Genomic DNA, 25,710 nt, shown 5'->3' with positions numbered 1-25,710 from the left:
CAAAGGAGCTATTTTGGGAAGATGCCAAGAGGCCGAAGTAGTTATTAACTGTGAACAGCTCCAGGAACACGTTTCATCTAGTAATACTGATCTTTCAAATGACATCACGGCATGGACGGAGGGGCTAGAGGAAGATTATAGGAGTAAGGCAAAACAACTGCTCATAAAATACGCGAACATATTTGACCAGGATGGCTCCAAACCAGGCCGCACCAATGTTGTGAAACATCAAATTGACACTGGAGATGCGAGGCCGATCCGTCAAGCTCCACGTAGTGTTCCACTGGCGAAGCGGGAAGTTGTGAGTCAAATCATACAAGAAATGAGTGAGAGCGACGTCATCGAACCATCAGCTAGTCCATGGAGCTCACCGGTAGTACTTGTAAAGAAGAAGGATGGAAAAATGAGGTTTTGCGTGGACTACCGAAAGTTGAATGACGTTACGAAAAAGGATAGCTACCCGTTGCCAAGAATTGACGACACTCTGGACTCGCTATCTGGTACGAAATGGTTTTCCACACTGGACTTGAAAAGCGGCTACTGGCAAGTTGAGGTGAAGGAGGAAGATAAAGAGAAAACAGCCTTCAGTGTCGGTGATGGTCTTTGGCAATTTACAGTGATGCCTTTTGGACTTTGTAATGCACCAGCTACTTTCGAGAGACTCATGGACCAGGTACTGAAAGGACTACATTGGAAAACATGCTTGGTGTACCTGGACGACATCATCGTATTGGGCAAGAGTTTTGATGAACATCTTAAAAACTTGGAGGAAGTTTTCCAGAGAATAGCTGGCACTGGTCTGAAGTTAAGTCCCAAAAAGTGTACGCTGTTTAAAAAGGAAGTAAATTATTTGGGCCACAAGGTAACGACAGAAGGTGTCTGTACAGCAAATGAAAAGATAGAGGCAGTAAAGGATTGGCCAAGACCACAGAATCTGCATGAATTGAGAAGTTTCCTTGGGCTGTGCACATATTACCGCCGATTTGTACCAAATTTTGCCAGCTTAGCCCATAGTCTCCACGAGCTAACAAGGAAAAATAAAGCTTTTGAATGGAAGAAGGAGCAAGAAGTAGATTTCCAAACATTGAAAGAGCGGTTGTGCACTGCTCCAATGTTGGCATACCCGATTCCAGGAGCAACGTTTATTCTAGATACAGATGCGAGCGGATATGCTATAGGAGGCGTTTTATCACAACTGGTCGATGGACAAGAGAAGGTAGTTGCATATTACAGCCGTTCAATTGGAAAACCAGAGAGGAACTATTGCGTTACATGGAGAGAGCTGTTGGCATTGGTAGAGTGCATTAAACATTTTCACAAATACCTGTACGGCCAACGATTCCGTGCCAGGACAGATCACGCAGCGTTGAAATGGCTTCTGCAGTTCCGTAATCCGGAAGGACAACTGGCACGGTGGATCGAGCGACTACAAAGCTACGACTTTTCCATTGAGCATCGAAAAGGTAGTACCCATGGAAATGCTGATGCAATGTCACGAAGACCATGTAGTTTGGAATGCAAGCACTGTTCAAAAGCCGAGGCTAAAGAAGACATTATAGATGTCCGGCTAATGACTATAACATGTACACATGAATGGGACAAGGAACAGCTAAGAAAGTGCCAGCTAGAAGATGCAGATCTGTCACGTGTTATGCAAGGGCTCGAACGAAATGAAAGACCAAACAGAGAAGAGATGTCAGCAGAGAGTCCCATTGCGAAGTCATATTGGGCACAGTGGAACAGTTTAGAATTGATATCCGGTTGCCTTCATCGAGTATGGGAGAGTGAGGATGGTAAATACAAGAATAAACTGATAGTTGTTCCCAGAAAGAGGATTCCTGATGTGCTCAGCGAGCTGCATAATGGTCCAAGCGGAGGTCATCTTGGATTAACGAAGACGCTCGAGAAGATTAAACAGATATTCTATTGGGTTGGTTGCCGTCAGTCGGTCACTGAGTGGATTGCGAACTGCGAGGTTTGCAGCAGAGCAAAAGGGCCCAGAACACGAAGTCATGGCCAGATGAAGCAATATAACTCAGGTGCGCCATTTGAAAGGATCGCTATGGATGTTGCCGGTCCATTTCCTACTAGCAACGGCGGAAACAAATATGTACTGGTAGTTATGGATTATTTCAGCAAATGGCCAGAGGTATACCCAATCCCAAATCAAGAAGCGGAAACGGTAGCAGAAGTGTTTATAAACAATTGGGTTGCAAGGTATGGTGTACCAATGGAGTTACATTCTGACCAAGGCAGGAATTTTGAATCAGCTGTGTTCCAGGAAATGTGTAAGTCATTGGGCATTCGAAAAACACGGACAACTGCATTGCATCCTCAATCCGATGGTATGGTAGAACGATTCAATAGAACATTGGAGGAGCACTTAAGGAAAGTAGTGGACAAGTACCATAAAGAATGGGATACCCGCATACCATTATTCTTGATGGCTTACCGATCAGCAGTGCATGAGACAACGGGCCAAACCCCTGCAAAAGTAATTTTTGGCAATGACCTTAGACTGCCAGCTGATTTGAAGTTTGGGATAGATGCCAATGCGGAGAGAAATGTCAGGAAATCCACTAGTGATTTGGAAGAAGAGCTAAGAGAAATACATGATCTGATAAGGCAACGAACAAAGATTATGAGTGACAAGATGAAAGCCAGATATGATAAAGCAATTAATTCAGAAGGTTTTCAGGAAGGAGATTTGGTGCTGTTATACAACCCACAACGTAAAAAAGGTTTGTCCCCGAAATTGCAGTGTAATTGGGAAGGCCCATACAAAGTTGTAAAACGGATCAACGATGTAGTGTACCGCATACAAACCACCGGTAAACCACGAACCAAAATGAAGGTGGTCCATTTGGAAAGGCTAGAAACGTTTAGATCGAGAGGTTTGTCTGATCGGGACGATTAGACCTAGGTGGAGGGCAGTGTCACGGATATTAGCATCACTAAATTATCCCATCACTAAGGCGATGCTAAGGCCATGCCAAGCAGTATTTACGTTAATAATTAAATCAAGTATACACATATATAAGGCAGCCCAGAGAGATGTCACACACAGATGCATTTACTTATATGCCTATGTGCGCGCGAGAGACTGTAAACTACAAACATTCAAATCAATAATTCAATCTTTATGTATCTACATAAACGAATAAATAATTGCGTCTACACATATGTACGTATACGAGCAGCGGAGCGGCAATGCACAAACACATGCATATATCTTATCTGAGTTGTCACAAGAGAGAGCAATAATTTGTGCATGTAGTTGTGGCTGGCGATTTTGTAGCCGAAACAACTAGTAAGTTCTGGAAATCGAAGAGCCTAGAAGTATGCAGCGTAAACTATAAAAGCGGGGCAAGCGAGTAAGAAGTAATTCAGTTTGATTTGAGATTTGGATTAAGCGCTATCTAGCGAGTTATAGCAGTATTATTTTGAATAGTAGAGTTTCATTTGAGCTGTCAATCAGTTTGGTTATTAAGTAAGCTATTCGTTGCAAAGTACAAGTGTTACTGTGAAGTACTTGAATAAAGGCCATTTTGCATTATTACATATTGGAGTTATTTATTCAACAGTTTAGCGATACGAACTTAGCAGAGGGTTGCAAATAAGAGGAATTGCAAGAAAATTCGTTACAATATTAAGGTTTTGAAAAAATTTTTTTTTTAAAGTGGGCGTGGTCCTTCTCCGATTTTGCTAATTTTTACTAAGCGTACATATAGTAATAGGAGTAACGTTTCTGCCAAATTTCATCATAATATCTTCAACGACTGCCAAATTACAGCTTGCAAAAGTTTTAAATTACCTTCTTTTAAAAGTGGGCGGTGCCACGCCCATTGCCCAAAATTTTACTAATTTTCTATTCTGCGTCATAAGTTCAAATCACCTACCAAATTTCATCGCTTTATCTGTCTTTGGTAATGAATTATTGCACTTTTTCGGTTTTTCGAAATTTTCGATATCGAAAAAGTGGGCGTGGTTATGGTCCGATATCGTTCATTTTAAATAGCGATCTGAGATGAGTACTCAGGAACCCACATACCAAATTTTATCAAGATACCTCAAAATTTACTCAAGTTATCGTGTTAACGGACGGACGGACGGACGGACATGGCTCAATCAAATTTTTTTTCGATCCTGATGATTTTGATATATAGAATCTATATCTATCTCGATTCCTTTATACCTGTACAACCAACCGTTATGCAATCAAACTTAATATACTCTGTGAGCTCTGCTCAACTGAGTATAAAAATACTAAAAAGCAAAGGGCCAAGTATAGATCCCTAGGGGCCCCCGCAACTATTTTCATAGGCCCTAGCACATCTGTTCCATTCATAACAATTTGAATCCTGCCTGATAAATAGCTTTCCATCATCTTTCGAGCATTATTACTGAATCTAAAATACTTTTGTAGCTTATAGCACAGTAGTGTGTGATTGACTGAGTCAAAGGCTTTCGAGAAATCGAGTAGACACAGGATTGTTAGTTGGCCTATGTCAAAGGGTACGCGTATGTCATCCAAGATTTTAATAAGAGCAGTCGAGCAGCTGTGCCCAGCTCTGAAGCCTGATTGGTATGGCGAGAGTAGATTGTGTACAGACACGTGGGTCCTGATTTGTTCTGCCAATAAGCTTTCGAATAATAATAAATTAAAACAAATAAAAAATTAAATAAAACAAAACAATACAAAACAAGTAAGGAAGGCTAAGTTCGGGTGTAACCGAACATTACATACTCAGTTGAGAGCTATGGAGACAAAATAAGGAAAATCACCATGTAGGAAAATGAACCTAGGGTAACCCTGGAATGTGGTTGTATGACATGTGTATCAAATGGAAGGTATTAAAGAGTATTTTAAGAGAGAGTAGGCCATAGTTCTATGGATGGACGCCATTTAGGGATATCGCCATAAAGGTGGACCAGGGCTGACTCTAGAATTTGTTTGTACGATATGGGTATCAAATGAAAGGTGTTACTGAGCATTTTAAGAGGGAGTGGGCCTTAGGTCTATCGGTGGACGCCTTTTCGAGATATCGCCATTAAGGTGGCGAATGTGTTTGTACGATATGGGTATCAAATGAAAGGCGGTAATGAGTATTTTAAAAGGGAATGGGCTTTAGTTCTTTAGGTGAACGCCTTTTCGAGAAATCGTCATAAAGGTGGACCAGGGGTGACTCTAGAATATGTTTGTACGATATGGGTATCAAATGAAAGCTGTTAATGAGTATTTTGAAAAGGAGTGATCCTTAGTTCCATAGGTGGACGCCGTTTCGAGATATCGCCATAAAGGTGGACCAGGGGTGTCCCTAGAATGTGTTTGTACGATATGGGAATCAAATGAAAGGTGTTACTGAGCATTTTAAGAGGCAGTGGGCATTAGGTCTATAGGTGGACGCCTTTTCGAGATATTGCCATTAGGGTGGGCCAGGGGTGACTCTAGAATGTTTGTACGATGTGGGTATCAAACGAAAGGTGTTATTGATAATTTTAAGAGGGAGTGGGCATTAGGTCTATAAGTGGACGCCTTTTCGAGATATCGTCATTAGGGTGGGCCAGGGGTGACTCTAGAATGTGTTTGTACGATATGGGTATCAAACGAAAGGTGTTACTGAGCATTTTAAGAGGGAGTGGGCATTAGGTCTATAGGTGGACGTCTTTTCGAGATATCGCCATTAGTGTGGGCCAGGGGTGACTCTATAATGTTTGTACGATATGGGTATCAAACGAAAGGTGTTACTGAGCATTTTAAGAGGGAGTGGGCATTAGGTCTATAGGTGGACGCCTTTTCGAGATATCGCCATTAGGGTGGGCCAGGGGTGACTCTAGAATGTGTTTGTACGATATGGGTATCAAATGAAAGGTGGTAATGAGTATTTTAAAAGGGAGTAATCCTTAGTTCTATAGGTGGACGCCTTTTCGAGATATCGCCATTAGGGTGGGCCAGGGTGACGCTAGAATGTGTTTGTACGATATGGGTATCAAACGAAAGGTGTTACTGAGCATTTTAAGAGGGATTGGGCATTAGGTCTATAGGTGGACGCCTTTTCGAGATATCGCCATTAGGGTGGGCCAGGGGTGACTCTAGAATGTGTTTGTACGATATGGGTATCAAAAGAAAGGTGGTAATGAGTATTTTAAAAGGGAGTAATCCTTAGTTCTATAGGTGGACGCCTTTTCGAGATATCGCCATAAAGGTGGACCAAGGGTGACTCTAGAATGTTTGTACGATATGGGTGAGTAAGGGAGTAATCCTTAGTTCTATAGGTGGACGCCTTTTCGAGATATCGCCATTAGGGTGGGCCAGGGTGACGCTAGAATGTGTTTGTACGATATGGGTATCAAACGAAAGGTGTTACTGAGAATTTTAAGAGGGAGTGGGCATTAGGTATATAGGTGGACGCCTTTTCGAGATATCGCCATTAGGGTGGGCCAGGGGTGACGCTAGAATGTGTTTGTACGATATGGGTATCAAACGAAAGGTGTTACTGAGCATTTTAAGAGGGAGTGGGCATTAGGTCTATAGGTGGACGCCTTTTCGAGATATCGCCATTAGGGTGGGCCAGGGATGACTCTAGAATGTTTGTACGATATGGGTATCAAACGAAATGTGTTACTGAGCATTTTAAGAGGGAGTGGGCATTAGGTCTATAGGTGGAGGCCTTTTCGAGACATCGCCAATAGGGTGGGCCAGGGGTGACTCTAGAATGTTTGTACGATATGGGTATCAAACGAAAGGTGTTACTGAGCATTTTAAGAGGGAGTGGACATTAGGTCTATAGGTGGACGCCTTTTCGAGATATCGCCATTAGGGTGGGCCAGAGGTGACTCTAGAATGTTTGTACGATATGGGTATCAAACGAAAGGTGTTACTGAGCATTTTAAGAGGGAGTGGGCATTAGGTCTATAGGTGGACGCCTTTTCGAAATATCGCCATTAGGGTGGGCCAGGGGTGACTCTAGAATGTGTTTGTACGATATGGATATCAAATTAAAGGTATTAATGAGGCTTTTAAAAGCGAGTGACCCTTAGATGTATATGTGAAGGTGTTCTCGAGATATCGACCAAAATGTGGACCAGGTGATCCAGAAAATCATCTGTCGAGTACTGCTAATTTATTTATATATGCAATACCACTAACAGTATTCCTGCCAAGATTCCAAGGGCTGTTGATTTCGCCTTGTAGAACTTTTTCATTTTCTTCTACTTAATATGGTAGGTGTCACACCCATTTTACAAAGTTTTTTCCAAAGTTATATTTTGCGTCAATAAACCAATCCAGTTACCATGTTTCCTTCCTTTTTTCGTATTTGGTATAGAATTATGGCATTTTTTTCATTTTTCGTAATTTTCGATATCGATAAAGTGGGCGTGGTTATGGTCGGATTTCGGCCATTTTTTATACCAAGATAAAGTGAGTTCAGATAAGTAGGTGGGCTAAGTTTAGTAAAGATATATCGGTTTTTGCTCAAGTTATTGTGTTAACGGCCGAGCGGAAGGACAGACGGTGGACTGTGTATAAAAACTGGGCGTGGCTTCCACCCATTTCGCCCATTTTCACAGAGAACTGTTACCTTCATAGAATCTATGTCCCTACCAAATTTGAGAAGGATTGGTAAATTTTTGTTCGACTTATGGCATTAAAAGTATTCTAGACAAACTAAATGAAAATGGGCGGAGCCACGCCCATTTTGAAATTTTCTTTTATTTTTGTATTTTGTTGCATCATATCATTACAGGAGTTGAATTTTGACTTAATTTACTTATATACAGTAAAGATATTAAATTTTTTGTTAAAATTTGAATTTAAAAAAAATTTTTTTTAAAAAGTGGGCGTGTTCTTCATCCAATTTTGCTAATTTTTATTTAGCACATATATAGTAATAGTAGTAGCGTTTCTGCCAAATTTCATCATGATATCTTCAACGACTGCAAAATTACAGCTTGCAAAACTTTTAAATTACCTTCTTGTAAAAGTGGGCGGTGCCACGCCCATTGTCCAAAATCTTACTAATTTTCTATTCTGCGTCATAACCTCAACTCATCTGCCAAGTTTTATCGCTTTAGCCGCCTTTGGCAATGAATTATCGCATTTTTTCGGTTTTTCGAAATTTTCGATATCGAAAAAGTGGGCGTGATTATAGTCCGATATCGTTCATTTTAAATAGCGATCTGAGATGAGTGCCCAGGAATCTACATACCAAATTTCATCAAGATACCTCAAAATTTACTCAAGTTATCGTGTTAACGGACGGACGGACGGACGGACGGACATGGCTCAATCAAATTTTTTTTGGATCCTGATTATTTTGATATATGGAAGTCTATATCTATCTCGATTCCTTTATATATGTACAACCAACCGTTATCCAATCAAACTTAATATACTCTGTGAGCTCTGCTCAACTGAGTATAAAAATTCAAATAAACTAAAAAAATAAAAGAAAGCAAAGGAAATTTAAACGAAGGAAAGGAAAGTAAAGGAATGGAAGGAAAAAAGGAAAGGAAAGAAAATTAAAAGGAAAGGAGAGAAAAGAAAGCAATGGACTTTATTTTGACGTCTGAAGTGTTTGATTTGTACTGGGCGACCTATAATGTAAATAAAACACTTGCTAGTATATATTGTGACGAATAATAGCAACACTAAGGCATATTATCATCTCTAAGCCGATACTAAGCAGCCACTTGTATCTACATAAACAAATCAATCGTTATGTCTACACATATGTACATACAAGCAGCGGAGAGATACGCACAAAAACATGCTTATATCTGAGCTACTCACAAAAGTATGCAATCATCGGTTGGAGTATCACTCACATATATACGCGTATATGGCTATGCGAGAAGCTATAATCGTGCATCTGTAGTTTATAGCTGGTAAACAAGTAGTAAATTCTAGAAGAAGAAACGCCTAGAAGTATGCGAACGAGACATCAGAGAGTATAAAAAGAGTTTAAGCTGAGTAATCAGTAATCGGTTTGATTTAAGCACGCTATTGGTTGTGAACTTAAGTGTTATTGTGAAGTACTTTCAAGTAGTCTAATAAAGACAATTTTTGCATTATTGAATATTGGAATCATTTATTCAACAGTTTAGCGATTCGAACATTAGCAGAAGATTTGGAATAAGCGGAATTTCCCCAAAATTCGTTACAATATGTTAAATCAATATTAAAGCCCAACAAGAGCGCATCTTATAAGGCGAGCCTGCCCACTTGTATACATATTTGTTTATAATTTTTATACCTTTCATGAACATGAAATGGTATATTAACTTTGATCCGATGTTTGTAACGTTGAGAAATATAGAAGATAGACTCACCATTAAGTATACTGAATTGATCAGGGCGACGAACTGTGTTGATATAGCCATGTGCGTCTGTCCGTACGTCCGTCTGTCTGTTTGAACTCAAACTATACCCTCAAATTTTGAGATATCTGAATGAAATTTGGCACAAGGATGTGTTTTTGTATTATATTAGGCATTTGTCGGATCCGGTAGGATCGTACCACTATAACATATATCTCCCATACAACCGATCGTTCAGATAAGACGATTTTGGTCATTCCTGCCGCAATTTAGAAAGTATAAACGTGAAACTCGGTGATATATATTGTAATATATCATAGAAGATATCCTGAAAAAATCACTTTGATCGGAACTATATATAGTTATATCCCATACAACCGATCGTTCAGATAGAAAGACTTTTGGCAATTTCTCCCTTAATTTCCAATATAAAAACGTTAAACTTGGTGATATTTATTCTAATATATCCGATCGTTCAGATAAGGGGGTTTTTTGCCATTTTTATACTCAGTTGAGCAGAGCTCACAGAGTATATTAAGTTTGATTGTTTAACGGTTGGTTGTACATATATAAAGGAATCGAGATAGATATAGACTTCCATATATCAAAATAATCAGGATCGAAAAAAAATTTGATTGAGCCATGTCCGTCCGTCCTTCCGTCCGTTAACACGATAACTTGAGTAAATTTTGAGGTATCTTGATGAAATTTGGTATGTAGGTTCCTGAGCACTCATCTCAGATCGCTATTTAAATTGAACGATATCGGACTATAACCACGCCCACTTTTTCGATATCGAAAATTTCGAAAAACCGAAAAAGTGCGATAATTCATTACCAAAGACAGATAAAGCGACGAAACTTGGTAGATGGGTTGAATTTATGACGCAGAATAGAAAATTAGTAAAATTTTGGACAATGGGCGTGGCACCGCCCACTTTTAAAAGAAGGTAATTTAAAATTTTGCAAGCTGTAATTTGTCAGTCGTTGAAGATATCATGATGAAATTTGGCAGGGACGTTACTCCTATTACTATATGTACGCCTAATAAAAATTAGCAAAATCGGAGAAGGACCACGCCCACTTTTAAAAATATTTTTTTTTAAAGTAAAATTTTAACAAAAAATTTAATATCTTTACACTATATAAGTAAATTATGTCAACATTCAACTCCAGTAATGATATAGTGCAACAAAATACAAAAATAAAAGAAAATTTCAAAATGGGCGTGGCTCCGCCCTTTTTCATTTAATTCGTCTAGAATACTTTTAAGGCCATAAGTCGAACAAAAATTTACCAATCCTTGTGAAATTTGGTAGGTGCGTAGATTCTACGACGATAACCCTTTTCTGTGAAAACGGGCGAAATCGGTTGATGCCACGCCCAGTTTTTATACACAGTCGTTCGTATGTCCTTCCGCATGGCCGTTAACACGATAACTTGAGCAAAAATCGACATATCTTTAATGAACTTAGTTCACGTACTTACTTGAACTCACTTTATCTTAGTATGAAAAATGAACGAAATCCGACAATGACCACGCCCACTTTTTCGATATCGAATATTACGAAAAATTAAAAAAATGCCATAATTCTATACCAAATACGAAAAAAGGGATGAAATATGGTGAGGTAATTGGATTGGTTTATTGACGCGAAATATAACTTTAGAAAAAACTTTATAAAATGGTTGTGCCACCTACCATATTAAGTAGAAGAAAATGAAAAAGTTCTGCAGGGCGAAATAAAAAAACCCTTAAAATCTTGGCAGGTATTACATATATAAATAAATTAGCGGTATCCAACAGATGATGTTCTGGGTCACCCTGGTCCACATTTTGGTCGATATCTGGAAAACGCCTTCACATATACAACTACCACCACTCCGTTTTAAAACTCTCATTAATACCTTTAATTTGATACCCATATCGTACAAACAAATTCTAGAGTCACCCCTGGTCCACCTTTATGGCGATATTTCGAAACGGCGTCCAGCTATGGAACTAAGGATTACTCCCTTTTAAAATACTCATTAACATCTTTCGTTTGATACCCATATTGTACAAACAAATTCTAGGGTCGCACCTGGTCCACCTTTATGGCGATATCTCGAAACGGCGTCCACCTGTGGAACTAAGCATCACTCCCATTTAAAATACTCATTAACACCTTCTAGGGTCAACCCTGGTCCACCTTTATGGCGATATCTCGAAACGGCGTCCACCTGTGGAACTAAGCATCACTCCCTTTTAAAATACTCATTAACACCTTTCTTTTGATACCCATATTGTACAAACAAATTCTAGGGTCAACCCTGGTCCACCTTTATGGCGATATCTCGAAACGGCGTCCACCTGTGGAACTAAGCATCACTCCCTTTTAAAATACTCATTAACACCTTTCTTTTGATACCCATATTGTACAAACAAATTCTAGGGTCAACCCTGGTCCACCTTTATGGCGATATCTCGAAACGGCGTCCACCTGTGGAACTAAGCATCACTCCCTTTTAAAATACTCATTAACACCTTTCTTTTGATACCCATATTGTACAAACAAATTCTAGGGTCAACCCTGGTCCACCTTTATGGCGATATCTCGAAGCGGCGTCCACCTGTGGAACTAAGCATCACTCCCTTTTAAAATACTCATTAACACCTTTGTTTTGATACCCATATTGTACAAACAAATTCTAGGGTCAACCCTGGTCCACCTTTATGGCGATATCTCGAAACGGCGTCCACCTGTGGAACTAAGCATCACTCCCATTTAAAATACTCATTAACACCTTTCTTTTGATACCCATATTGTACAAACAAATTCTAGGGTCGCACCTGGTCCACCTTTATGGCGATATCTCGAAACGGCGTCCAGCTATGGAACTAAGGATTACTCCCTTTTAAAATACTCATTAACATCTTTCGTTTGATACCCATATTGTACAAAAAAATTCTAGGGTCGCACCTGGTCCACCTTTATGGCGATATCTCGAAACGGCGTCCACCTGTGGAACTAAGCATCACTCCTATTTAAAATACTCATTAACACCTTTCTTTTGATACCCATATTGTACAAACAAATTCTAGGGTCGCACCTGGTCCACCTTTATGGCGATATCTCGAAACGGCGTCCAGCTATGGAACTAAGGATTACTCCCTTTTAAAATACTCATTAACATCTTTCGTTTGATACCCATATTGTACAAACAAATTCTAGGGTCGCACCTGGTCCACCTTTATGGCGATATCTCGAAACGGCGTCCACCTGTGGAACTAAGCATCACTCCCTTTTAAAATACTCATTAACACCTTTCTTTTGATACCCATATTGTACAAACAAATTCTAGGGTCAACCCTGGTCCACCTTTATGGCGATATCTCGAAACGGCGTCCACCTGTGGAACTAAGCATCACTCCCTTTTAAAATACTCATTAACACCTTTCTTTTGATACCCATATTGTACAAACAAATTTTAGGGTCGCACCTGGTCCACCTTTATGGCGATATCTCGAAACGGCGTCCACCTGTGGAACTAAGCATCACTCCCATTTAAAATACTCATTAACACCTTTCTTTTGATACCCATATTGTACAAACAAATTCTAGGGTCAACCCTGGTCCACCTTTATGGCGATATCTCGAAACGGCGTCCACCTGTGGAACTAAGCATCACTCCCTTTTAAAATACTCATTAACACCTTTCTTTTGATACCCATATTGTACAAACAAATTCTAGGGTCAACCCTGGTCCACCTTTATGGCGATATCTCGAAACGGCGTCCAGCTATGGAACTAAGGATTACTCCGTTTTAAAATACTCATTAACATCTTTCGTTTGATACCCATATTGTACAAACAAATTCTAGGGTCACCCCTGGTCCACCTTTGTGGCGATATCTCGAAACGGCGTCCACCTATGGAACTAAGGATTACTCCCTTTTAAAATACTCATTCGCACCTTTCTTTTGATACCCATATTGTACAAACAAATTCTAGGGTCACCCCTGGTCTACCTTTATGGCGATACCTCGAAACGGTGTCCGCATACATACAACTACCACCACTCCCTTTTAAAACCCTCATTAATACCCTTAATTTGATACCAATATCGTACAAACAAATTCTAGGGTCACACCTGGTCCACCTTTATGACGATATCTCGAAACGGCGTCCACCTGTGGAACTAAGCATCACTTCCTTTTAAAATACTCATTAACACCTTTCTTTTGATACCCATATTGTACAAACACATTCTAGGGTCACCCCTGGTCTACCTTTATGGCGATACCTCGAAACGGCGTCCACCTATGGAACTAAGGATTACTCCCTTTTAAAATACTCATTCACACCTTTCTTTTGATACCCATATTGTACAAACAAATTCTAGGGTCACCCCTGGTCCACCTTTGTGGCGATATCTCGAAACGGCGTCCACCTATGGAACTAAGGATTACTCCCTTTTAAAATACTCATTAACACCTTTCTTTTGATACCCATATTGTACAAACACATTCTAGGGTCACCCCTGGTCTACCTTTATGGCGATACCTCGAAACGGCGTCCACCTATGGAACTAAGGATTACTCCCTTTTAAAATACTCATTAACATCTTTCGTTTGATACCCATATTGTACAAACAAATTCTAGGGTCACCCCTGGTCCACCTTTGTGGCGATATCTCGAAACGGCGTCCACCTATGGAACTAAGGATTACTCCCTTTTAAAATACTCATTCACACCTTCCTTTTGATACCCATATTGTACAAACAAATTCTAGGGTCACCCCTGGTCTACCTTTATGGCGATACCTCGAAACGGTGTCCGCCTATGGAACTAAGGATTACTCCGTTTTAAAATACTCATTAACACCTTTCCTTTGATACCCATATCGTACAAACGCATTCTAGAGTCACCCCTGGTCCACCTTTATGGCGATATCTCGAAAAGGCGACCACCTATACAACTACCACCACTCCCTTTTAAAACCCTCATTAATACCCTTAATTTGATACCAATATCGTACAAACAAATTCTAGGGTCACACCTGGTCCACCTTTATGACGATATCTCGAAACGGCGTCCACCTGTGGAACTAAGCATCACTTCCTTTTAAAATACTCATTAACACCTTTCTTTTGATACCCATATTGTACAAACAAATTCTAGGGTCAACCCTGGTCCACCTTTATGGCGATATCTCGAAACGGCGTCCAGCTATGGAACTAAGGATTACTCCCTTTTAAAATACTCATTAACATCTTTCGTTTGATACCCATATTGTACAAACGCATTCTAGAGACACACCTGGTCCACCTTTATGGCTATATCTCGAAACTGCGTCCACCTGTGGAACTAAGCATCACTCCCTTTTAAAATACTCATTAGCACCTTTCTTTTGATACCCATATTGTACAAACAAATTCTAGGGTCACCCCTGGTCCACCTTTGTGGCGATATCTCGAAACGGCGTCCACCTATGGGACTAAGGATTACTCCCTTTTAAAATACTCATTCACACCTTTCTTTTGATACCCATATTGTACAAACACATTCTAGGGTCACCCCTGGTCTACCTTTATGGCGATACCTCGAAACGGCGTCCGCCTATGGAACTAAGGATTACTCCCTTTTAAAATACTCATTAACACCTTTCTTTTGATACCCATATCGTACAATCAAATTCTAGGGTCACACCTGGTCCACCTTTATGGCGATATCTCGAAACGGCGTCCACCTGTGGAACTAAGCACCACTCCCTTTTAAAACCCTCATTAATACCCTTAATTTGATACCAATATCGTACAAACAAATTCTAGGGTCACACCTGGTCCACCTTTATGACGATATCTCGAAACGGCGTCCACCTGTGGAACTAAGCATCACTCCCTTTTAAAACCCTCCTTAATACCTTTAATTTGATACCCATATCGTACAAACAAATTCTAGGGTCACACCTGGTCCACCTTTATGGCGATATCTCGAAACGGCGTCCACCTGTGGAACTAAGCATCACTCCCTTTTATAATACTCATTAACACCTTTCTTTTGATACCCATATTGTACAAACAAATTCTAGGGTCACCCCTGGTCCACCTTTATGGCGATATCTCGAAACGGCGTCCACCTATGGAACTAAGGATTACTCCCTTTTAAAATAATCATTAACACATTTCATTTGATACCCGTATCGTACAAACGCATTCTAGAGTCAACCCTGATCCACCTTTATGGCGATATCCCTAAATGGCGTCCACCTATAGAACTATGGCCCACTCCCTCAAAATACTCTTTAATGCCTTTCATTTGATACACATGTCATACAAACACATTCCAGGGTTTCCCTCGGTTCATTTTCCTACATGGTTATTTTCCCTTATGTTGTCACCATAGCTCTCAACTGAGTATGTAATGTTCGGTTACACCCGAACTTAACCTTCCTTACTTGTTTATTTTATATTTATCCTAAAAATCGTTTAGGTATGTACATCTGTTCACTATATATTTCTATATTTCTTATATATATTTCTTATCTTGTACATTCGATTATTTGGAGATTACGAACGGGATAAGATTATTGTTCAGCCCCATTCATGAAAGGTATGAAGTCTTCGGCACAGCCGAAGACAGTCCCGTGCTTACTTGTGTTTTTTTTTTTTTTTTGTTCAAATCTCCATTGCTGTTCTAGACAAAGTTCAGCTGCAAATGTTTGCAATACTTAGATATATTTACAATCACAATTTGAATATGTATATTAGTATATGTATATATGTATATGTATATTTGCGCGTATATGCCGTCATGCAAAATTGCTGTGTCTTATTTTTATTTTTTTTATTTTTTTGTTATTAAACATTTATGTATTGCATTTCAAGTTCATGAACCTTAAATAAATGGAGAAACAAGTAAGGAAGGCTAAGTTCGGGTGTAACCGAACATTACATACTCAGTTGAGAGCTATGGAGACAAAATAAGGAAAATCACCATGTAGGAAAATGAACCTAGGGTAACCCTGGAATGTGGTTGTATGACATGTGTATCAAATGGAAGGTATTAAAGAGTATTTTAAGAGAGAGTAGGCCATAGTTCTATGGATGGACGCCATTTAGGGATATCGCCATAAAGGTGGACCAGGGCTGACTCTAGAATGTGTTTGTACGATATGGGTATCAAATGAAAGCTGTTAATGAGTATTTTGAAAAGGAGTGATTCTAAGTTCCCTAGGTGGACGCCGTTTCGAGATATCGCCATAAAGGTGGACCAGGGGTGTCTCTAGTTGTACGATATGGGAATCAAATGAAAGGTGTTACTGAGCATTTTAAGAGGGAGTGGGCATTGGGTCTATAGGTGGACGCCTTTTCGAGATATCGCCATAAAGGTGGACCAAGGGTGACTCTAGAATGGTTGTACGATATGGGTATCAAACGAAAGGTGTTACTGAGCATTTTAAGAGGGAGTGGGCATTAGGTCTATAGGTGGACGCCTTTTCGAGATATCGTCATTAGGGTGGGCCAGGGTGACTCTAGAATGTGTTTGTACGATATGGGTATCAAACGAAAGGTGTTACTGAGCATTTTAAGAGGGAGTGGGCATTAGGTCTATAGGTGGACGCCTTTTCGAGATATCGCCATTAGGGTGGGCCAGGGGTGACTCTAGAATGTTTGTACGATATGGGTATCAAACGAAAGGTGTTACTGAGCATTTTAAGAGGGAGTGGGCATTAGGTCTATAGGTGGACGCCTTTTCGAGATATCGCCATTAGGGTGGGCCAGGGTGACTCTAGAATGTGTTTGTACGATATGGGTATCAAATGAAAGGTGGTAATGAGTATTTTAAAAGGGAGTAATCCTCAGTTCTATAGGTGGACGCCTTTTCGAGATATCACCATAAAGGTGGACCAAGAGTGACTCTAGAATGTTTGTACGATATGTGTATCAAACGAAAGGTGTTACTGAGCATTTTAAGAGGGAGTGGGCATTAGGTCTATAGGTGGACACCTTTTCGAGATATCGCCATTAGGGTGGGCCAGGGGTGACTCTAGAATGTTTGTACGATATGGGTATCAAACGAAAGGTGTTACTGAGCATTTTAAGAGGGAGTGGGCATTAGGTCTATAGGTGGACGCCTTTTCGAGATATCGCCATTAGGGTGGGCCAGGGGTGACTCTAGAATGTTTGTACGATATGGGTATCAAACGAAAGGTGTTACTGAGCATTTTAAGAGGGAGTGGACATTCGGTCTATAGGCGGACGCCTTTTCGAGATATCGCCATTAGGGTGAGCCAGGGGTGACTCTAGAATGTTTTTACGATATGGGTATCAAACGAAAGGTGTTACTGAGCATTTTAAGAGGGAGTGGGCATTAGGTCTATAGGTGCACGCCTTTTCGATATATCGCCATTAGGGTGGGCCAGGGGTGACTCTAGAATGTGTTTGTACGATATGGGTATCAAACGAAAGGTGTTACTGAGCATTTTAAGAGGGAGTGGGCATTAGGTCTATAGGTGGACGCCTTTTGGAGATATCGCCACTAGGGTGGGCCAGGGGTGACTCTAGAATGTTTGTACGATATGGGTATCAAACGAAAGGTGTTACTGAGCATTTTAAGAGGGAGTAGACATTAGGTCTATAGGTGGACGCCTTTTCGAGATATCGCCATTAGGGTGGGCCAGGGTGACTCTAGAATGTGTTTGTACGATATGGGTATCAAATGAAAGGTGGTAATGAGTATTTTAAAAGGGAGTAATCCTCAGTTCTATAGGTGGACGCCTTTTCGAGATATCACCATAAAGGTGGACCAAGGGTGACTCTAGAATGTTTGTACGATATGGGTATCAAACGAAAGGTGTTACTGAGCATTTTAAGCGGGAGTGGGCATTAGGTCTATAGGTGGACGCCTTTTCGAGATATCGCCATTAGGGTGGGCCAGGGGTGACTCTAGAATGTTTGTACGATATGGGTATCAAACGAAAGGTGTTACTGAGCATTTTAAGAGGGAGTGGGCATTAGGTCTATAGGTGGACGCCTTTTCGAGATATCGCCATTAGGGTGGGCCAGGGGTGACTCTAGAATGTTTGGACGATATGGGTATCAAACGAAAGGTGTTACTGAGCATTTTAAGAGGGAGTGGACATTAGGTCTATAGGGGGACGCCTTTTCGAGATATCGCCATTAGGGTGAGCCAGGGGTGACTCTAGAATGTTTTTACGATATGGGTATCAAACGAAAGGTGTTACTGAGCATTTTAAGAGGGAGTGGGCATTAGGTCTATAGGTGCACGCCTTTTCGAGATATCGCCATTAGGGTGGGCCAGGGATGACTCTAGAATGTGTTTGTACGATATGGATATCAAATTAAAGATATTAATGAGGGTTTTAAAAGCGAGTGGCCCGTAGATGTATATGTGAAGGCGTTCTCGCGATATCGACCAAATGTGGACCAGGTGACCCAGAAAATCATATGTGGGGTACTGCTAATTTATTTATATATTCAATACCACTAACAGTATTCCAGCCAAGATTGCAGGGGCTGTTGATTTCGCCTTGTAGAACTTTTTCATTTTCTTCTACTTAATATGGTAGGTGTCACACCCATTTTACAAAGTTTTTTCCAAAGTTATATTTTGCGTCAATAAACCAATCCAGTTACCATGTTTCATCCCTTTTTTCGTATTTGGTATAGAATTATGGCATTTTTTTCATTTTTCGTAATTTTCGATATCGATAAAGTGGGCGTGGTTATGGTCGGATTTCGGCCATTTTTTATACCAAGATAAAGTGAGTTCAGATAAGTACGTGGGCTAAGTTTAGTAAAGATATATCGGTTTTTGCTCAAGTTATTGTGTTAACGGCCGAGCGGAAGAACAGACGGTGGACTGTGTATAAAAACTGGGCGTGGCTTCCACCGATTTCGCCCATTTTCACAGAGAACAGTTACCGTCATAGAATCTATGCTCCTACCAAATTCCAAAAGGATTGGTAAATTTTTGTTCGACTTATGGCATTAAAAGTATTCTAGATAAACTAAATGAAAATGGGCGGAGCCACGCCCATTTTGAAATTTTCTTTTATTTTTGTATTTTGTTGCATCATATCATTACTGGAGTTGAATTTTGACTTAATTTACTTATATACAGTAAAGATATTAAATTTTTTGTTAAAATTTGAATTTAAAAAAACTTTTTTTTAAAAAGTGGGCGTGTTCTTCATTCAATTTTGCTAATTTTTATTTAGCACATATATAGTAATAGTAGTAACGTTCCTGCCAAATTTCATCATGATATCTTCAACGACTGCCAAATTACAGCTTGCAAAACTTTTAAATTACCTTCTTGTAAAAGTGGGCGTTGCCACGCCCATTGTCCAAAATCGTACTAATTTTCTATTCTGCGTCATAACGTCAACCCATCTACCAAGTTTCATCGCTTTAACCGCCTTTGGCAATGAATTATCGCATTTTTTCGGTTTTTCGAAATTTTCGATATCGAAAAAGTGGGCGTGGTTATAGTCCGATATCGTTCATTTTAAATAGCGATCTGAGATGGGTGCTCAGGAACCTACATACCAAACTTCATCAAGATACCTCAAAATTTACTCAAGTTATCGTGTTAACGGACGGACGGACGGACGGACATGGCTCAATCAAATTTTTTTTGGATCCTGATTATTTTGATATATGGAAGTCTATATCTATCTCGATTCCTTTATATATGTATGTACAACCAACCGTTATCCAATCAAACTTAATATACTCTGTGAGCTCTGCTCAACTGAGTATAAAAAGTGTATAGTATGTAATAAACAGGGCAACCCAAAATAAGCAAAAAAAAACATATTTGAGGCGCTTGTAATATGCTATTAAAATCTGAAAATATGCTTAAAAATATGCATACAAGCCCCAAAAATTGCTTTTATATTTCAAAAGTATGTAGTACAAGTTTGACAAAAAAAGCTTACAATTTATGTTTGGCATGTAAAACGTCCTAGATTTCATACACGTAACTGCCTATCGGAATGGACTCTTCAAAAAGCTTTATGGAGGTTTATGCCATAACAATAAGAACAACCATAAAAACCATATATAAGAGTTAAAAATTCACATTTCTTCAAGCTATATTCAAAATATGTGTATATATTTAGGTACAAGGAATCTAATTCAGAAGGTGTTACATATACGTACTAATGTTACGTTCTTATTTTTTTTTGTGGTATTCACTTTTTTAATAAGTACTAGCAAATAAAAGGTTAAAATGGACATTTTTCAGGCAATATTAAAGCCTTCAATATAAATAAAAAAAGACCCGTGTTATAAGCATTATTTAAATAGATTTTAAAATGAATAGCGGTTCAGTTCAATTGATTGTTACAATACATAACAAGGTGTTTCGCAAGATTTTCAAAACAAATGTTTTGTCTGTTGTCCCGAAACAAGTTTTTATATGGGGTATTCCATCCCATTTCGACCAATTTTGAACCCGACCCCTTTAGAATTGGCTGAAAGTTTTTCTTCTTTTTCTAGCTTACGAAAGACGTTTTTCAGAAGTTTTTCAAATTTTTTCATCCAACTCAAAAAAAGTTATGAATTTAAAAAAAAAACACCGTTTTTGTTTTCAAAATGCTATAACTTTTTCAAAAATTTACCGTTTTGGATCTTTTTTTTTTTGAAATTTGTTTTTAAATGTACTTTTCGGAAAAAATTCAAAAAAAATTAAGAAATTTTTTTTTTTTTGTAATTTTTCAGTTTTTCGAACTTTTTTTTTTGTATTTAATTGGAAAAAAAAAACTTTAAAATTTTTTTTGTATTTTTTCCGAAAAGTACATTTAAAAACATATTTAAAAAAAAAAATGATCCCAAACGGTCAATTTTTGAAAAAGTTATAGCATTTTGAAAAAAACACCGTTTTTTTTCAAAATATTTAAAACTTATTTTGAGTCGGAAAACGGTGTTTTTTTTCAAAATGCTATAACTTTTTCAAAAATTGACCGTTTCGGATCATTTTTTTTTTTTTGTTAAATATGTTTTTAAATGTACTTTTCGGAAAAAATACAAAAAAAAATTAGTTTTTTTTCAATTAAATAAAAAAAAAAAAAAATTCTCGGCCCACTCCGTGATTAGTGGGGATGATTGCAGAATTGATTGAAGTTTTTTATGAGAAAAAAAAAAGGCCGATATTCGAAAAATCTCGAAAAACTGAAAAATTACAAAAAAGAAAAACTTTAAAAATTTTTTTGAATTTTTTCCGAAAAGTACATTTAAAAACAAATTAAAAAAAAAAAAAAAGTTCCCAAACGGTCAATTTTTGAAAAAGTTATAGCATTTTGAAAACAAAAACGGTGTTTTTTTAAAAATTCATAACTTTTTTTGAGTTGGATGAAAAAATTTGAAAAACTTCTGAAAAACGTCTTTCGTAAGCTAGATAAAGAAGAAAAACTTTCAGCCAATTCTAAAGGGGTCGGGTTTAAAATTGGTCAAAATGGGATGAAATACCCCATACATTGAAAAACTCCACTCTACATCAACCGAAGTAATCGATGCATACTTGAAAGCTAAATTTTCATCAACTGTATACTTTTCAATAACATCGTTTGAGTTATTTACTTGATCTACAGAAAATTGTTCCCCTACTTTCTGCAACACTGTAAAACCTTTATTTTTTGTAATACCTCTGTGAATTTGGTTGGCACTGTTGTAACACCAACGGCATCAATTAACTCCTTGGCACGTAGGACTATTTTTATTTGTTCGCAGAGTGACAAACCGATCGTTTGGATTTCTGTAATTGAACTGACCAGGAATGCAAAATTTTATTGAATAAAAATTATTTGTTGTCGCACCGTAGCATCAGATAGCAATTCTTGGGCAACTTTAATGCACTGAGGCTCCTCATAATTTAAAACACTTGATTTTTTCAAAGTTTTCCGCATAGTACTGAAAAGCTTGCAGCCAAAAGTTCCCCATCGTGTAACGATAGGATGCGGAGGTGATGGCAAGTCTGGCTCCATTTCTTTGATAAGTGCTAATCGTGAAGGCGCTTTGTTTATTTAATTTTTGATACAGTGTTACCTTACAAATTTATTTTATTAGGATTGGCCTTCAAAAGTAAATACAATATACGCAAAATATGCAAAAATATGCTCTTCGAAACATAGCTCAAACTTAATGTTTCGTCGATAAATGTATATGTACATATTTGATTGGTTTGTTGCTTACTTGCCTGATAAAAAATATGCGTTTGCATACTTTGGGTTGCCCTGGTAATAAATTTCTTTTGAAGTAGCTGCATACTTATTACGTATTTTCATTAATTACTAGGACTAATGTTCTTGCACTTGCAATGCGATAACTTTTCGTTCTAGTTATAAGGTGAAAAGTTGAATAATATTTGCCGGTGGCCTACTTTCCCATAGACCAAATTGACTGTGATGAAAGTTGCTGCTATACATTCTCGCAGGAAGACTTTAAGTGGGACTGCAATGCTCGAACTGGGCTGACAATATTCTTTTAGGGGTAAGTGATACCTAGTTGGAAAATGAGGAGTCGGGTTTTGGTCAGCTCACCTAACGCTTAAACGCTTTTTCATAAAACAGGCAAATCGATCAATGAAGTGCGATCAAATAAGGATAACATTTTCGAAATTCACGTAATCTTAAAAAATCCCAGTTGGACATACATGGATCACATTCCACGTACATCTCAAACATTTTCAATCATTACGGTACTATAGATACGTGTTTAGCTTTACCCTCCTTTAGAACGTAATATTAAGGTATTATAAATTTCCATCGTAACTCCCAGTAGGATGGCTCTACAGAGACAATTTTTAGATTATCATAAAAGGTATACTCTGTGCATGACTAATAAAATGTTCAAGAGGCACACGATTTAGGCTCGGATCAATTTACTAAGTATTTTGTGAATCAATCTACCCATACGACACTTTTATAAACCATTCGCTATTCGTTTGGCAACAGAAAAAGGGATCCTGCAAACTGCGCCAACTATCGTGGAATCAGCTTTCTTAGTATCGCATTTAAAGTGCTATCAAGCGTATTGTGCAAAAGATTGAAGCCCACCGTGAATCGGCTTATTGGACTTTATCAGTGCAGCTTCAGACCTGATAAATCTGCTATCTACCAGATTTTCACTATCTTAAAAAAAAACAGCGAAAAAATAATTGACACACATCACCACTCACGCATATATATGTATGTACATATATAGCTAAATAACCAACTATGTAATACAGAAACGAGAATTATATACATAGCAACTATTCGAGAGGGCTGTTCTTGAAAAGTCTAGACCTTAAGTTAAATAGAGGAACGAAAATTAAGTGTGAATTACTACTACCATAGTAGTGTTTTGAATAAAGAACACTTTGCCATATTGAAAATATTTTTATTATTTATTCTACATTTCAGCGATTCGAACGATATCAAAAGGGCAGAATTATCAACAGCTTCCTAAAATTCATTACAATACTATATCAGCCTGACAACCCGCACCGTAAGTTTTGCTTACACTAAACGGGGAAAAACGCAGAAAAGATAGCCTTGAGGTGAATGAAATTATGAAAAAAGCGAAGTATCTACTGTCATCAAGCAAAGCGTCAGTGCATTTGTCGCTTGGAAACCACGTCACTGTTGGCAGCCACAACTGCGAAAAAGTAAAGGACTTCGTTTATTTGGGAACCGGCATTAACACAAACAATAACGTCAGGTTAGAAATCCAGCGAGGAATCACTCTTGCCACAAGTGCTTCTCTGGATTGAGATGGCAATTGAAAAGTAAGGTCCTCTCTCCTCTTCTGGCACGGAATAATGGACAGTGTCGAGAGAACATGAAACGGCTCTTGCAGTGTTCGCGAGAAAAGTTCTCAGGAAGTATTATGTGCCTGTCCGTGATGCCGACAGCGAGTATACTGGTGAGCTTTACGCAGATATAACAATACTGCAGCGAATAAAAACCCAAATCCTTCGCTGCCTAGACTTATTACGAAACGACCAAAATCGTTTAGGCGGTTAAGCGCCAATTAACGATGATGATGATGATATGTGTTAAGCTAAAAAACAAGACTCTTCCTCAATCTACAACTAGGTACCTACATAATGCAACAAAAAAAAAATCAAATTTTGCTTAGTTCAAGAGATATACACAATAATCGGTGTAGCCGTCAGTAGTTGGCGATAAACCGATTAAGCCGCGTACAGCTTGAAGTTTATGATAGAACTTTAAACCAAATTGTGGAGGAATCTACAAATATGTAGCTATATATAGCAACAAAAAAGCTCAGAAAAATCTTGCTTGGTTCAAGAGATATAGCACAATTTAAACTATGGTTCATTTATACACCCCTAAATTCCCATTTTCGCCTTGAAGGGTTGATGATGGAACTTGATATCAAATTGTGGATTATTCTACAAGTAGGTACCTGTATTTTGAAAAAAAAAAAAATTTTTAATCTTGCTTGGTTGAGGAGCTATACACAATAATCGGTTTATAGACGACCACGGTTCAGGCGCTAAGTGCATTAATCGGTTTTTCGATTATTACTGTTCCTTTTGTGTATATCTCTTTAACCGTTAACGTTGGAAGCTTGAATCAAATTGCGTCTTAATCAACGAGCAGAAAGCTGTATATAACGAGAAAAAAGTTTAGAAAATCTTGCTTGGTTCAAGGGATTTAGGTGCTGGGTCACTTCTGTACCGATAAATTCCCATTTGTGCCCTGATGGGTTAACGATAGAAGTATATATCAAACAGTGGATTAGTCTACAAGTGGGTGCCTATCTATTGCAAAAACAAAAACTTTGTAATTTTTCTTAGTTCAAAAGATATACACAAAAGGAACACTAATAATCGAACAACCGATTAATGTACTTATCGCCTTAACCGTTAGCACTAGAACCTTGAATCAAATTGTGGATTAATCTCGAAGTGGGAACCTATATAATGCAACAAAAAAGAATTTGAAATTTGGCTTGGTTCAAGAGATATACACAATATTTTTGGTCTTGGAGGGTTGAAGTTGGAACATTACCTCAAATTGTGGACTAACCTAGAGGTAGCTAGCTATATATTGCAAAAACAAAAACTTTGTCATTTGGCTTGGTTCAACAGATATACAGAAATTTACAGTAGTAATCCGAATAATTTGCACTTGGAACATCGGCCTAAAAGTATGCAATGGTCGAGTTAGAGGAAGTAACAAAATTTGACACACACACCCACACGTATTAGTGAAAATTGTCTGCTTTTGTAGTTCTGCGTGCCTGGTAAATTCATCAATGTGATCAATGTAGAAAAGAAAAACGCAAATGGAAAAATTAGCCGCCAGGGATGTATGACGTTTCTGTTCTGCGTGGAATACCTGCGTGGAATTTCTGATACCGCTGTGG

General features: G+C 38.5%; 1 long non-coding RNA gene across 1 annotated transcript in view; it reads left to right on the top strand.

The window, feature by feature from the left end:
- Positions 1-23,628, top strand: part of LOC137248971 (uncharacterized) — a 45,480-nt gene extending 21,852 nt beyond the window's left edge. The window contains exons 2-3 of the long non-coding RNA XR_010952227.1: positions 22,671-22,821; positions 22,902-23,628. This is a non-coding gene — a long non-coding RNA (uncharacterized lncRNA). The remainder of the gene's footprint in view (positions 1-22,670; positions 22,822-22,901) is intronic.
- The last annotated feature ends 2,082 nt before the right edge of the window (positions 23,629-25,710 follow it).

The sequence above is a fragment of the Eurosta solidaginis genome, chromosome 4, assembly GCF_040869045.1.
Source record: "Eurosta solidaginis isolate ZX-2024a chromosome 4, ASM4086904v1, whole genome shotgun sequence".
In the NCBI taxonomy this organism is placed as follows: domain Eukaryota; kingdom Metazoa; phylum Arthropoda; class Insecta; order Diptera; family Tephritidae; genus Eurosta; species Eurosta solidaginis.
The sequence above is the reverse complement of the archived record's forward strand: the minus strand, read 5'-3'. Positions and strand labels throughout refer to the sequence as shown.